The sequence below is a fragment of the Malania oleifera genome, chromosome 10 (assembly GCF_029873635.1).
Source record: "Malania oleifera isolate guangnan ecotype guangnan chromosome 10, ASM2987363v1, whole genome shotgun sequence".
Taxonomy (NCBI): domain Eukaryota; kingdom Viridiplantae; phylum Streptophyta; class Magnoliopsida; order Santalales; family Ximeniaceae; genus Malania; species Malania oleifera.
The window spans coordinates 3322331-3336288 of record NC_080426.1 but is presented as its reverse complement, the minus strand read 5'-3'; the positions used below and the strand labels follow the sequence as shown (position 1 = coordinate 3336288).

Below are 13958 nucleotides of genomic sequence, written 5' to 3'. Positions count from 1 at the left end.
CTATAATAAAAATAAATTTATTATAATTATTTTACTTAATTGTTCTACTTTCAAAATTCAAATGATATAATGCATAGAGTTAAAACAGGTTGAATAAAATGGAAAAGTGCTTTAAATGTGTTATGTGATTGTAGAATATCCATAAAATTGAAAGGGAAGTTTTATAAGATAATTATAAGACCAACTATACTATATGGATCGGAATGTTGGGCGATGAAAAAATATAATATCCAAAAAGTAAAAGTTGTCGAGATGAGAATGGTTAGATGAATGAGTGATATAACATTGAAAGATAAATTAAGGGATGAACATATTCGTAGTAAGTTAGGTGTAACTCTTATAGAAGATAAGATAAGGAAAGGACGACTCAGATGGTATGAACATTTGCAATGTAGGCCTTATAGTGCACATATGAGGAAGAGTGATTTAGTTACCGTGGGGGGTAGTAGAAGGGATAGGGGTAGACCTAAAATAACCTGAAATGAGATAGTGAGTAAATATTTAATATTCTTAAATTTATCAAAAGAAATGGTTCATGATCGCATAAATTGGCGGAAAAAGATTCATATAACCGACCTCACTTAGTGAGACTAAGGCTTGACTTTGTTGTTGTTGTTCTACTTTCAAAATTTACTTTACAATAAAAATTTAATTGAACATATCAATTGAAAAATAATAAACATTTTGTAATTGACTTTATTATTTCTTTTTTGAAATATATGTATATTTTTCTTTTAATTATATTTAAATTCATATCATCATTTAATTTTGATTTTAATTTAAAAGTATATAAAATGAATAATTTAATAAAAAAACTATTTTTAGATATTAAAATTTTTGACATTAGATTGTCAAAATAACTGAAAATTATAAAATCCGATTTTAGTTTTTTTGGTAAACAGTTAAAAATGAATAACAGAAATAAAAAACTAATAATATAAAAAAAATACATTTTTTATAATTTACTTCTTCACAGTGAAAAAATAGAAATAGAAAATAGAAAATAACAATGATACCAAACCGACTTTATTGATGCATTTTGTTGGTATACATGTGTATATACCTGTACGAGTCATGTCTTCGTACTTCTAGGTTGCCACTCCATGTGGTTGGCATATCAGCAGCACCAGATGGATGTACAAGAGGTAGGGGTGTTTATGGTTTGACCATCTGGATCGAAACTTTCCGTTTAATGTTTTTGCGAACCGAAATCAATCCAAATTGCCTTTAAATCATATTATATATATATATATATATAAATTGCCTTTAAATCATATTATATATATATATATATATTAAAAAAATTAAATATTTTCTTGTATTTTTTAGCTGGTTCAGTTTTCAAATATTTTTGAATTGCCTTAGTATTAACCCCTCAACACACCCGCACTGACTTTTGCATGCGGATGCGGTGTTCCCACAGGGGTGGCATCTGTCAATACATTAGCAGAAAAAAAGATCCTTCACTTAAAGCGTGAAGCGGATTTGAATGGTCAATGGTCTATGATTTTCTTGTGCTGTCTATTTTATCCCTATTTTATTATTATTGGATGAGCATTTATGGGTATTTTGGTACAATTGAGATAGGAGGCGGAGGGGGGTTTCTGCGCATCCTGTCGTTTTCCCTCATTCCCTCGTCCCGGGTGTCCACCTACCGTCAACGACGTTCGTTTTACGGTCCGTCGCACCGGTCAGTGACTAATCCCACGCCCTGTAGTGCGGCCCCACACACCACAGAGATATAAATTTCAGGCGCTCAGCAGCAGACTCGAACCCGGGGTGCCAGGATTAAGCTCACCTCGTGAAAGGAAACGCCCGAAGTCCGCTCTGCCAACTGAGCTCAGCCCTGGGGCCCTCCATCTTTTTTCTCCATTCTCTTTTTGCCGATGCTCGCCTCCGTGATACTGTTCAGCGCCATCAAGAGCATAAACAATCTTTGAACCAGCTCACTTGAATGGACTCATACACGGATCGAGCCGCGTGGGTACAGCGAAATCTCCTAGGTGTTCTTAGATTTCGGATTCGCAGGTTCACAGATTTCTCAAATGTGTTTCGACAACTGGAATGTTTTTGAAGAATTTGCTTTTAATATCTGGGATATTTCAATTAACCCTAGGTTTTTCTTTGGCTATGCGTTAATGGGGCGGTTACTGATGGTGATGGCATTTTTGAGTTTTGCTTTGTCTGTGCATAGATGGGGTGAGTGGCGGTTGTAATAGCAGGAGTTTTTGAGTTGGTCGGTGGAGAGGGAGTGGTTGAGGCCTGAGGGAGGTTTGCTGAGGGGTTGTCCTGAATCGGGGTGCAGGGGCCTGAGGGATTTGATTCAAGTCTTGAAGGATTTAGCTAGCTTCCAACTGTACACCTTTTCCTGAAGAACAAATCTATGATGCACAATCCTTTGAAGGGTGTGTATCATACACACTCTTGCAGCTGCTGGATTTTTAAGCCATAGAGACAGAGAGGTGCGTATTTGCAGAAGTTTTATTTCTTTATCTTTGGCGATCTTCTAATTTTCTGAACAAAATCAATTATTGTTTGCTTAAATAATTTTTATTATTTTTCTAATTCTCTTACACCATTAAGCAGCTAACAGTATGCGATCTTTTTTTTTTTTTTTCCCTCTTTACAGTGTATAATAACCAAACCAAAATTCCATTCTAAATTGGTTAAGTGAAAAGTAGGAAATTTCATGTTGCACCAACTCATCAGTATCATTTTAATTTTTATCTTTTCCTACATGTTTAATAATTACTTCCAGTGAAAGTAATGGTTGCCGAGCTGATTTGGGATATCATTAATTAATTTTCTCTTAGATGATTTTCATGTTCTATTTAATGATTTATTTATTTTTTAGAACAAACTAGATAATCTGTGGACTAAAATTTAGAATCCAGTCTAACCCTTTATGCACAAATACACCCTCAAACACACACATTTATCTTAAATGTAAATTTTTTTCAATGGAAAATGCAACTGTTAAACTATCTATTCATTGCAGAAACAAAATTGTCGGTACTTTTCCATAAAAAGAAAAAAAAAGAGGAAATAAAACCAAATACAATGACAAATGCATGTAATCATGCTACAAGAAATGAATTTCTCAGAAGTCTTGATGACCAATTCATTTTGCTTAGCACTCAAATAAAAACATCATTTTCACTACTAATTATACCACATAAAAAATTTTGTGATACACATCACATAGATGTCCATATGGTACACATTCTATTGCTGAATTGTGAATTTGACATTAGTTAAGTGAGAGAATGAATAATGATGCATAGCCCAAGTCCTACTACATAACATTTGAGATTATGATTCCCTTTTAAAACATTGGTAAATTCAAGCAAAAGAGTTATAATTTATTAGTGTAAAAATATAAGCATTTATATACTTCCAATATATATATATATATAGACTAAAAATAATGCTCTTTATGTTTTTTGCTCTTTCATTGTAGAATTCTTTCTTTTCAGTGCAGAGCTTCACTTTCCCTATTTTTTTGGTGTGGAAAACATCTTTGTATCAAGTAAAAGTCCCAACATCCATGAAACATTTTTGATTGTGGCTTACTTTTGTGTTTTGGAGAAAACAAAAGGAGCCAAACTATGTCAATGCCCTTTTAATTTTTGAAAGTTTTTATTTTAGTTAGTTTAAGGATCATATTTGAAAGATTTTTGAGTTTATGTAAAATATTGAAAATTTTTGTTTATTGGTTGAAAATAATTCTTGGAAAATTTAGTATGGAATTGTTGGATGTGTTTTTTGTTTGGTTTGATTGTCTATGAATAAATTTTGGGATTTTTGATATATTAACTCGTTGAATTATTAAAAACACAATTTGAAATTAAGAAAATCAAACAATTTTATTAATTCCATAATTTTGTCAATTAGAACTGTCATTTTTCAAAATATATTTGCTACACATTGAATGTTTTGTTTAAAATTCAGAAATAATTCTTAGCCACATTAAACAATACTTTTGAGTGTTTTTTTTTTTTTTGTAGAGATTATTTGATGAGCAAAACATGATAACACCAGTCATAATTTTGGGTAGGTGTATATAGAAAAAATAGAAAACAGAACAAAATATACAAACCCTGAAAAGAAATAGGTTCTAGATTCCATAATATTTTTAAATTTCATTCATAATTTGAGTTTTTTGGAATTTATTTCAAGTGCTTTTTGTTTTGATTTCTCCCATTCATTTTAGTTAGCAAGACAATTGCTTTGTTCCAGTTTAAGACTTTGTAGTCAGTAAAGATATTATGGCAAGCCAAAATATAACCAACACACATAATTCTCAAGTCATCAATGACATAAGGAGCAATTTGACTAGGCTGAACAAAACCTTGTGTGCATTAGAGAAAGATAAATTCCCATCTCAAACCCAGCCAAATCCTCAAGTGCAGGTTGCACCCATGGAGTCTTCATTCTATACCGGAGTAAATGTCAAGAATTGCAATGTAATAACAACTCTCCGTAGTGGTAAGGTGATTGGTACACCAGATAGAGAAGTTGTTCAGAATGGTGAGAGTTCCCCTTTCAAAGAACAAGGTAAAAATTCTGATGTTAATGTTCCTGAAGAACCGAAGATAACTGTTCTAATACCTTTTCCTCAAATATCGGTTCTTCAAGAAGTGAATTTTTTTGAAATCCATACTTGATAAAGATCCTTTTTTGTTAAAACAAGAAAGTCAATCTGAACATGTTTTGTTTGATACCTTGGAGAGCATTGATTTATTTGAGGATAGTTTTTGTCCAGGTAACAAAACAGACTCGTTGTGGCAACTCAAATTTGGAAACCCATCATTTCAATCTATAAACCTACACCCATCAGATGAAATTCTTCTTAAGCCTCCAAACATATCATGATGTTTTACTTTCCTTTATTTCATTTTGCTTTATTTTGTTTTATTTTTAGTTTGTTTGCAGGTACATTTTCTTTTAGTTTCAATTTTTTGTCCTTCACTTCTCTCCCCAAGTACTCTTCTACTTCTCTCAGCATCATTCTTTTGCTTTTCTTTTCAATCATGAAGGACAATGCTACATTTTAGTTGGAGGGAGAGAATGTGTATGTTGCAATTGTGTGTTGCCAAGCTTTAATGTGATGTTTGCATGCCTTAGACACTTTAGTCCACTTTGGGGAAGTTTTGGTATTAAGCTCAAAGCATACTAAATTCCTTATTATTGGATTTTAAATGCTCGAAAATTTTTTTTTTTGAGGACATGGAACATGTATAATGTAGTGCAAATCAGAGTTTAGATCAAAAGGGAAACTTATTCATTTTACTTAGTTTCAACTAAGGGAAAGATGTTAAAAGTCTTGCTAAAACTAGGGGTGTACAAAATTTATCGAAAAATCGAGAATCGGACCAAAACTGAACCGTTTGACATTTCGATTTGGTATTTCGGTTTTGGTATTCAGTTTCGATTTTGAATTTATAAAAAATCAACTTTTCGTTTCGGTTTCGCTTAAAAACCAAACTGAAAAACCGAAAACCGATTATACTTTTAAAATAATTATTTTAAATCTAGAAAGTTGAACTTTTAAGAGAGTGGGAAAGGATTTTATATAAGATACATGAGATTCATGCTCCCCATTTTGGCGATGTGGGATGTTTTTGCCGTTTGGTGGAGTGGAAGAGCTAGCTATTGGGTTGAGGACTTGGCTATTGGGAAGACTAAAGAGACACTCACTCATGCAGCAGTCATGCTCCTTCTCCTTCTTGGCAAGTGCTAGTAGCTGCTGTGCGGCGCCCTCCCAAGACCTCTTGTTCCCTCCCACCCCAACGCTAATGCTCATGCCCACGCCCACGCCCATGCCCACACCTTTCGTCTTTGGTCTCCAAATTCTTGCCAAGAACAAAGGTAAATTCCACCTCATTCTCTTCGTACCTCCCATTTCACCTATATTTTCGCTTTTCAGTTCAATTTTTTGTTCAATTTCTCCTCGATTCCCTCCGTTTTTATTGATTAAATCCCCCCAGGTGTTAATTTCCTTGCAACGACTCTGCTTTCCTGATAATCTTATCTGTTTTTACAGTTTTGATGTGGCTATGGTCTCCTCTTCGCCTCTCTGTTCATGCTAGATCTGACTCTTTTTTTTTCACTGCAAATTTTCTCCTTCAGAACTCTAATTTTTCTATACGTGCAGTTTGTTTCGTTGCATTCTTAAATTGCCACTTCTTTAGTTTATTTTACATCAGTGATTTGGATGTTTGCCTCAAGCAAATACAAATTCTCTCATTTTTTTTATTAAATTTCTCAGGTGTGAATCATCTGGTTTAGACGTGGGGCTGAACTTCTGAGGGGCCTAGTCTTTGATCAGAGTGTTGAAGCAAATTTTATTATCCTATGATAATTGTTAGTGTTGCGATGATCTCTGGTTAAACGCTAACAGTTTTGCTTGATCATTTGAGCCCTTCTCCTAGTGAGAAACATTTGTTTTCATGGAAATGTTTTTATTATCGTTTAGGTCTTATCAGTGATCACTGATCAGGTCGATTATCTGCCCCACATTGGTTGAGGGAAGAATAGAACCTCCCTCCCTTCCCATATAAATGTCCATCTAGCCTCATTGATTCATTGCGTTAAGTAAGCGGTAAGCCCACCATTCACGTTGTGAGGATGGGTCACCGTTGGGCCTTGTCTACTTTCAGATAGGCTTTATTTAGGGGCTTCAGTTGTTTTATTTCAATTTTTTTAAACGTCAAGAACTGAGTTTAAACCAAACCAAATCGCAAAAATTCAGATTACGGTTATTTAAAACCGTCGGTGTACGATTCGGTAATGGTTTTAGATTTTGAAAATTGATTTTTTCAGTTCGGTTACCAATTTTGGTCAAAATCGAACCGAACCGAACCGTGTACACCCCTAACTAAAACACTCACAACATAGGTCAGAATACTTTGAAAGACTACCTTGGGTCATTATTTGTTGATTTACACTACAGTTATTTGTGACTCTAATGAACTATATCCTAATGGTTTAGAAAAAAGGTTTGAAGCAAATGAAAATAAGAAACAAGTCAGGGACCAATTGCAAAAAGGAAAAAAATATAAGAAAAAAAAAAGAAATAAAAAAGATGGGAACATTTGTGTATTGGAAAATGCTACCTATTATTGGGGTCCCAACAAAATAAGAAAGTAGGTGCTGTCAAAAGTGTGATAGCGTGAACGCCACCATTATACATTTGTGTACTGGAAAAAGTTACCTATTATCGGGGTCCTTATTAAATAAGAAAATAGGTGCATTCTAAAGTATAATAGTGTGAAAGTTGCAACTACAATGATTTTGAATTAGAGTAAGGCCATACGGTTATCTCATATTAACTGTTGTGATTGAAACTGTTAATGCCTCTTGGTAGTTAATCTTGGAATTCTAGTCTTATTCTCATACTTTGTAGTACGCCCTAGGACAGAGTCCTTGACAGTACGCGTTCTCTTGATGCGGTCTTCGACAGGGGATCGCGGTGGCGTGTTGGTGCGGTCGCCACTCTCCAAAGCCACCCGATCCAAGAGGCCCTCGAGCTTTCTCACGACACTCAATTTTGCTTGTACGCTGCCTAATTTTTCATCGTGGTTATGGATGAGATCCATAAATTGCTGCGATTTATGGCCCTCATCATGGTCATGGATGAGGACCTCCTGGATTAGGTGGCTTCGAAGAGCGCCGATCGCGCCAACATGCCGCTGCGGTCCCTTGTCGAAGGCCGCATCAAAAGAACTCGTACCGTTAAGGACTCTGTCCCTGGGCGTACTACGATTGCATCCGTTTTGACTCCGTCGGCCCTGCTGATTGTAAGGATGTGACGGTTTATGACCCTCATCCGTGACCATGATGATGAATTTGGCGGCATACATGCAAAATCGAGCGTTGCGAGAAACCTCGGGAACCTCTTGGTTTCGGTGGCTTCGGAGAGCGCCAACCACACCAACACACCGCCGTGGTCCCCTGTAGAAGGCCGCATCAAGATAACGTGTATTGTCGAGGACTCTGTCCCCGGGTGTACTACGATTGCATCCGTTTTGACTTCGTCGGCCTCGTTGATTGTGAAGATGCAATGGTTTATGGCCTTCATTCGTGACCACGATGACGAATTTGGCGGCGTACACGCAAAATCGAGCGTCGCAAGAAAGCTCGGGGACCTCTTGGATCGGGTGGCTTTGGTGAGCGCCGAACGCGCCAACATGCCACTACGGTCCCCTGTCGAAGGCCGCATCAAGAGAACGTGTACCGACGAGGACTCTGTCCACGAGCATACTGCGATTGCATTCGTTTTGACTCCGTCGGCCCCGTTGATTGTGACGATGCAATGGTTTATGGCCTTCATCCGTGACCACGATGACGAATGTGGCCGCGTACACGCAAAACCAAGCGTCGCGAGAAAGCTCGGGGACCTCATGGATCGGGTGGCTTTGGAGAGCGCTGACTGCGCCAACACACCGCCTGGTCCCTTATCGAAGGCCGCATCAAAAGAACGCGTACCATCGAGGACTCTATCCTCGGGCGTATTGAGATTGCATCCGTTTTGACTCCATAGGCCCCGTTGATTGTGAAGATGCGACAATTTATGGCCTTCATCCGTGACCACAATGACGAATTTGGCGGCATACACAAAAAATTGAGCGTCAAGAGAAAGCCTGGGGACCTCTTGGATCGGGTGGCTTTGGAGAGTGCCAACTGCGCCAACACACCGCTTGGTCCCCTATCGAAGGCCGCATTAAGAGAACGCGTACCGTCAAGGACTCTATCCTTAGGCGTACTGCGATTGCATCTGTTTTGATTCTGTCAGCCCCGCTGATTGTGAAGATGCGGCGGTTTATGACCTTTATCCATGGCCACGATGACTAATTAGGCGGCGTAAAAGAAAAAACCAACCGTTGGGAGAAAGTCTGGGGACCTCTTGGATCAGGTGGTTTCGGAGAGCGCCAACATGCCGCCACGGTCCCCTGTCAAAGGCCTCATCAAGAGAACGCGTACCGTCAAGGACTCTGTCCCCGGGCGTACTGCGATTGGATCCATTTTGACTTCGTCAACCTTGATGATTGTGAAAATGCAGCGATTTATGACCCTCATCCGTGACCACGATGACGAATTTGGTGGCATACACACAAAATCGAGCGTCGCGAGAAAGCTCTGGAAACTCTTGGTTTGGGTGGCCTCGCAGAGCGCCGTCCACGCGAACATGCCGCCGTGGTCTCCTATCGAAAGCTGCATCAAGAGGTCCTTGGGCTTTCTCATAACGCTCAGTTTTGCATGTACGTCACCAAATTTGTCATCGCGGTCACAGATGAGGGCCATAAACCGCAACGGTTTATGGCCCTCCTGGATTGGGTGGTCACGAATGCGGGCCTTCAACAGGGGATCGCGGCGGTGTGTTGGCGCGGTTGGTGCTATCTGAAGCCACCTGATCCAAGAGGTTCTCGAGCTTTCTCGCGACGCTCGGTTTTGCTTGTACACCACCTAATTTATCATCATGGTCACGAATGAGGGCCATAAACCACTGCTTCTTCACAATTAGCGGGGCCGATGACGTTATAACGGATGCAATCGCAGTATGCCTGGGGACAGAGTGCTCGACGGTACGCGTTCTCTTGACGTGGCCTTCGATAGGGGACCGCGGCAGCGTGTTGGTGTGGTCGGCGCTCTTCGAAGCCACCTCATCCAAGAGGTCCCCAAGCTTTCTCATGACGCTTAGTTTTGCGTGTACGTTGCCAAATTTGTCATCGTGGTCACAAATGAGGACCATAAACCGCCACATTTTCACAATCAGCGGGGCCGATGGAGTCAAGACGGATGCAATTGCAGTGCGCCCAGGGAGAAATTCCTCGACAGTACGCATTCTCTTGATGCGACCTTAGAAATGGCACCTTGGCGGCGTGTTGGCGTGGTCGGCGCTCTTCGAAGCCACCCAATCCAAGAGGTCCCCAAGCTTTCCCGCGATGCTCGGTTTTGCGTTTACATTGTCAAATTCGTCATCATGCTTATGGATGAGGGTCATAAACCGTTGCCTCTTCACAATCAGCGGGGCCGACGGAGTCAAAGGGGATGCAATCGTAGTACGCCCTGGGACAAAGTCCTCGAAGATACACGTTCTCTTGATGTGGCCTTTGATAGGGGATAGCAGCGGCGTGTTGGCGCGGTCGGTGCTCTTCGAAGCCACCTGATCCAAAAGGTCCTCGAGCGAACTTGCGACGCTTGGTTTTTCTTGTACGCCGCCTAATTCGTCATCGTGATCACGTATGAGGACCTCCTGGATTGGGTGGCTTCGGAAAGCACCGACCGCGCCAACACACCGCCGCAGTCCCCTGTCGAAGGCTGCATTAAGAGAATGTGTACCGTTGAGGATTATGTCGCTGGGCGTACTGTGATTGCATTCGTTTTGACTCTGTTGGCCCTGCTGATTGAGAGGATGCGGTGGTTTATGGCCCTCGTTCGTGACCACGATGTCGAATTTGGCGGCGTACATGTAAAATCGAGCTTTGCGAGAAACCTCGGGAAACTCTTGGTTCGGGTGGCTTCGGAGAGCAGCGACCACACCAACACACCGCCGTGGTCCCCTGTTGAAGGCCGCATCAAGATAATGTGTACCGTCGAGGACTTTGTCCCCGGGCGTACTGCAATTGCATCCGTTTTGACTCCATCAACTCTACTGATAGTGAAGATGCAGCGGTTTATGACCCTCATTCGTGACCATGATGATGAATTTGGCGGCGTAAATACAAAATCGAGTGTCCCGAGAAAGCTCGGGGACCTCTTGGATCGGGTGGCTTTGGTGAGCGCTGAATGCGCCAACATGCCGCTGCAGTCCACTGTTGAAGGCCGCATCAAGAGAATGCGTACCAGCGAGGACTCTTTCCTCGGGCGTACTGTGATTGCATTCGTTTTAACTGCGTTGGCCCTGTTGATTGTGAAGATGTGGCGGTTTATGACCTTCATCTATGACTATGATGATGAATTTGGCCGCGTACACGCAAAACAGAGCGTCGCGAACACGCAAAATAGAGCGTCGCGAGAAACCTTAGGGACCTCATGGATCAGGTGGCTTTGGAGAGAGCCGACCGCGCCAACACACCGTTAGGTCCCTTATTGAAGGCCGCATCAAGTGAACGCGTACCATCAAGGACTCTATCCTTTGGCGTACTAAGATTGCATTCGTTTTGACTCCGTAGGCCCCGTTGATTGTGAAGATGCGGTGGTTTACGACCATCATTCGTGACCACGATGATGAATTTGGCGGCGTACACGCAAAATCGAGCGTCGCGAGAAAGCCTAGGGACCTCTTGGATCGGGTTGCTTTGGAGAGCGCCGACCACGCCAACACACAGCCTGGTCCCTTGTCGAAGGCCGCATCAAGAGAACGTGTACCGTCGAGGACTCTATCTCCAGACGTACTACGATTGCATCCGTTTTGACTCCGTCAGCCCTGCAGATTATGAAGATACGGTGGTTTATAACCCTAATGCATGACCACAATGAAAAATTTTGCGGCGTACACGTAAAATCGAGCGTTGTGAGAAAGCTAGGGGACCTCTTGGATCGGGTGGCTTTGGAGAGTGTCGACCGCGCCAACACACCACCGTGGTCTCCTATCAAAGGCCGCATCAAGAGAACACATAACATCGAGGACTTTGTCCTCGGGCATACTTCGATTTCATTTGTTTTGACTCCGTCGACCTTGTTGATTGTGAAGATGCAGAGGTTTATGGCCCTCATTCGTGACCACGATGACAAATTTGATGGAGTACACGAATAATTGAGCGGCGCGAGAAAGCTCGGGGACCTCTTGGATTGGGTGGCTTCGGAAAGCGCCGACCGCGCCAACACACCGCCATGGTCCCCTGTCGAAGGATGCATAAAATGGAGTATCGTCGAGGACTCTGTCCTCGGACGTACTGCCATTGCATCCATCTTGACTCTGTCGGCCCCGTTGATTGTGAAGATGTGGCGGTCTAAGGCCTTCATCCGTGACCACGATGATGAATTTGGTGGCGTACACGCAAAACTAAACGTCGCGAGAAAGCTAGGAGACCTCTTGGATTTGGTGGCCTCGAAGAGTGCCGACCGCGTTAACGCGCCGCCGCGGTCCCCTGTCGAAAGTCGCATCAAGAGAACGCGTACCATCGAGGACCTTGTCCCCGGGCGTACTGTGATTGCATTCATTTTGACTCCGTCGGCCTCGCTGATTGTGAAGACGCGGTGGTTTATGGCCCTCGTCCGTGACCACGATGACAAATTTGGCGGGGTAAATGCAAAAATAAGCGTCACGAGAAAGCTCGAGGACCTCGTGGATCAAGTGGCTTTGGAGAGCACCGACCGCACCAACACGCCTCTGCGGTCCCCTATCGAAGGCCACATCAAAAGATTGCGTACCGTCGAGGACTCTATCCCCGAGCGTACTGCGATTACATTCATTTTGACTCCGTCGGCACCGCTGATTGTGAAGACGCAGTAGTTTATGACCCTCATCTGTGACCATGATGACGAATTTGGCGGCGTAGACGCAAAAATAAGCGTCACGAGAAAGCTCCGGGACCTTTTGGATCAAGTGGCTTTGGAAAGCACCGACTGCGCCAACACCCTGCCGCGGTCCCTTATCGAAGGCCACATAAAGAGAACGCGTACCATCAAGGACTCTATACCCGGGCGTACTGCAAATGCATTCGTTTTGATTTCGTCGGCCCCGCTGATTGTGAAGATATGGTGGTTTATAGCCCGTTTATAGCCCTTATCCGTGACCATGATGACGAATTTGGCGCTGTAAACAAAAAAATAAGCGTCACGAGAAAGCTCGGGGTCTTCTTGGATCAGGTGGCTTTGGAGAGCACCGACCGCGCCAACACGCCGCCGCGGTCCCCTATCGAAGGCTGCATCAAAAGAATGCGTACCGTTGAGGACTCTGTCCCCGAGCGTACAGCGATTGTATCCGTTTTGACTCCGTCAGCCCTGTTGACTCTGAAGAAGCGGCGGTTTATGACGCTCATTCGTGACCACGATGATGAATTTGGTGGTGTCCAAGCGTCGCGAGAAAGCTCGAGGACCTCTTGGATCGGGTGGCTTCGAAGAAGGCCAACTGCGCCAACACGCCGTTGTGGTCCCCTGTCGAAGGCTGCATCAAGAGAACGCGTACCGGCGAGGACTTTGTCCCCGGGCGTGCTGCGATTGCATATGTTTTGACTTCGTCGGCCCCGCTGATTGTGAAGATGCGGTGATTTATGACCCTCATCCATGAACATGATGATGAATTTGGCGGCGTACACACAAAATCGAGCGTCGTAAGAAAGCTCGGGGACCTCTTGGATTGGGTGGCTTCGAAGAGCGCCGACCGCACTAACACACCGACACGGTCCCCTATCGAAGGCTGCATCAAGAGAACGTATACCGTTGAGAACTCTGCCCTTAGGCGTACTGCGATTGCATCCGTTTAGACTCCATTGGCCCCGCTGATTGTGAAGATGCGGCGATTTATGTCCCTCATCCGTGACCACAATGACGAATTTGGCGGTGTACACGCAAAATTGAGCGTCACGAGAAAGCTTGGGGACCTCTTGGATCAGGTGGCTTCGCAGAGCGCCGAACGCGCTAACATGCCGCCGCAGTCCCCTATCGAAGGCCGCATCAAGAGAACGCATATCATCGAGGACTTTGTCCTCGGGCGTACTGCGATTGCATCTATTTTGACTCCGTTGGCCCCGCTGATTGTGAAAATGTGGCGATTTATGGCCCCCATCCGTGACAACGATGACGAATTTGGTAGCGTACACTCAAAATTGAGCGTTGCGAGAAAGCCTGGGGACCTCTTGGATCGGGGGGCTTCGTAGGGCACCGGCCGCGCCAACAAGTCGTCGCGGTCCCCTGTTGAATGTTCGCATCCGTGACCACCCAATCTAGAAGGGCTATAAACCGCAGCAGTTTATGGCCCTCATTCGTGACCATGATGATGAATTTGGCGA

At 43.0% G+C, this 13958-nt stretch overlaps 1 long non-coding RNA gene across 1 annotated transcript; it reads left to right on the top strand.

The window, feature by feature from the left end:
- Positions 1-1485: 1485 nt before the first annotated feature.
- On the top strand, positions 1486-5130 carry LOC131165679 (uncharacterized). The gene is made up of 3 exons (XR_009139631.1): positions 1486-2462; positions 4413-4557; positions 4766-5130. It is a non-coding gene; the product is annotated as an uncharacterized LOC131165679 (long non-coding RNA).
- The last annotated feature ends 8828 nt before the right edge of the window (positions 5131-13958 follow it).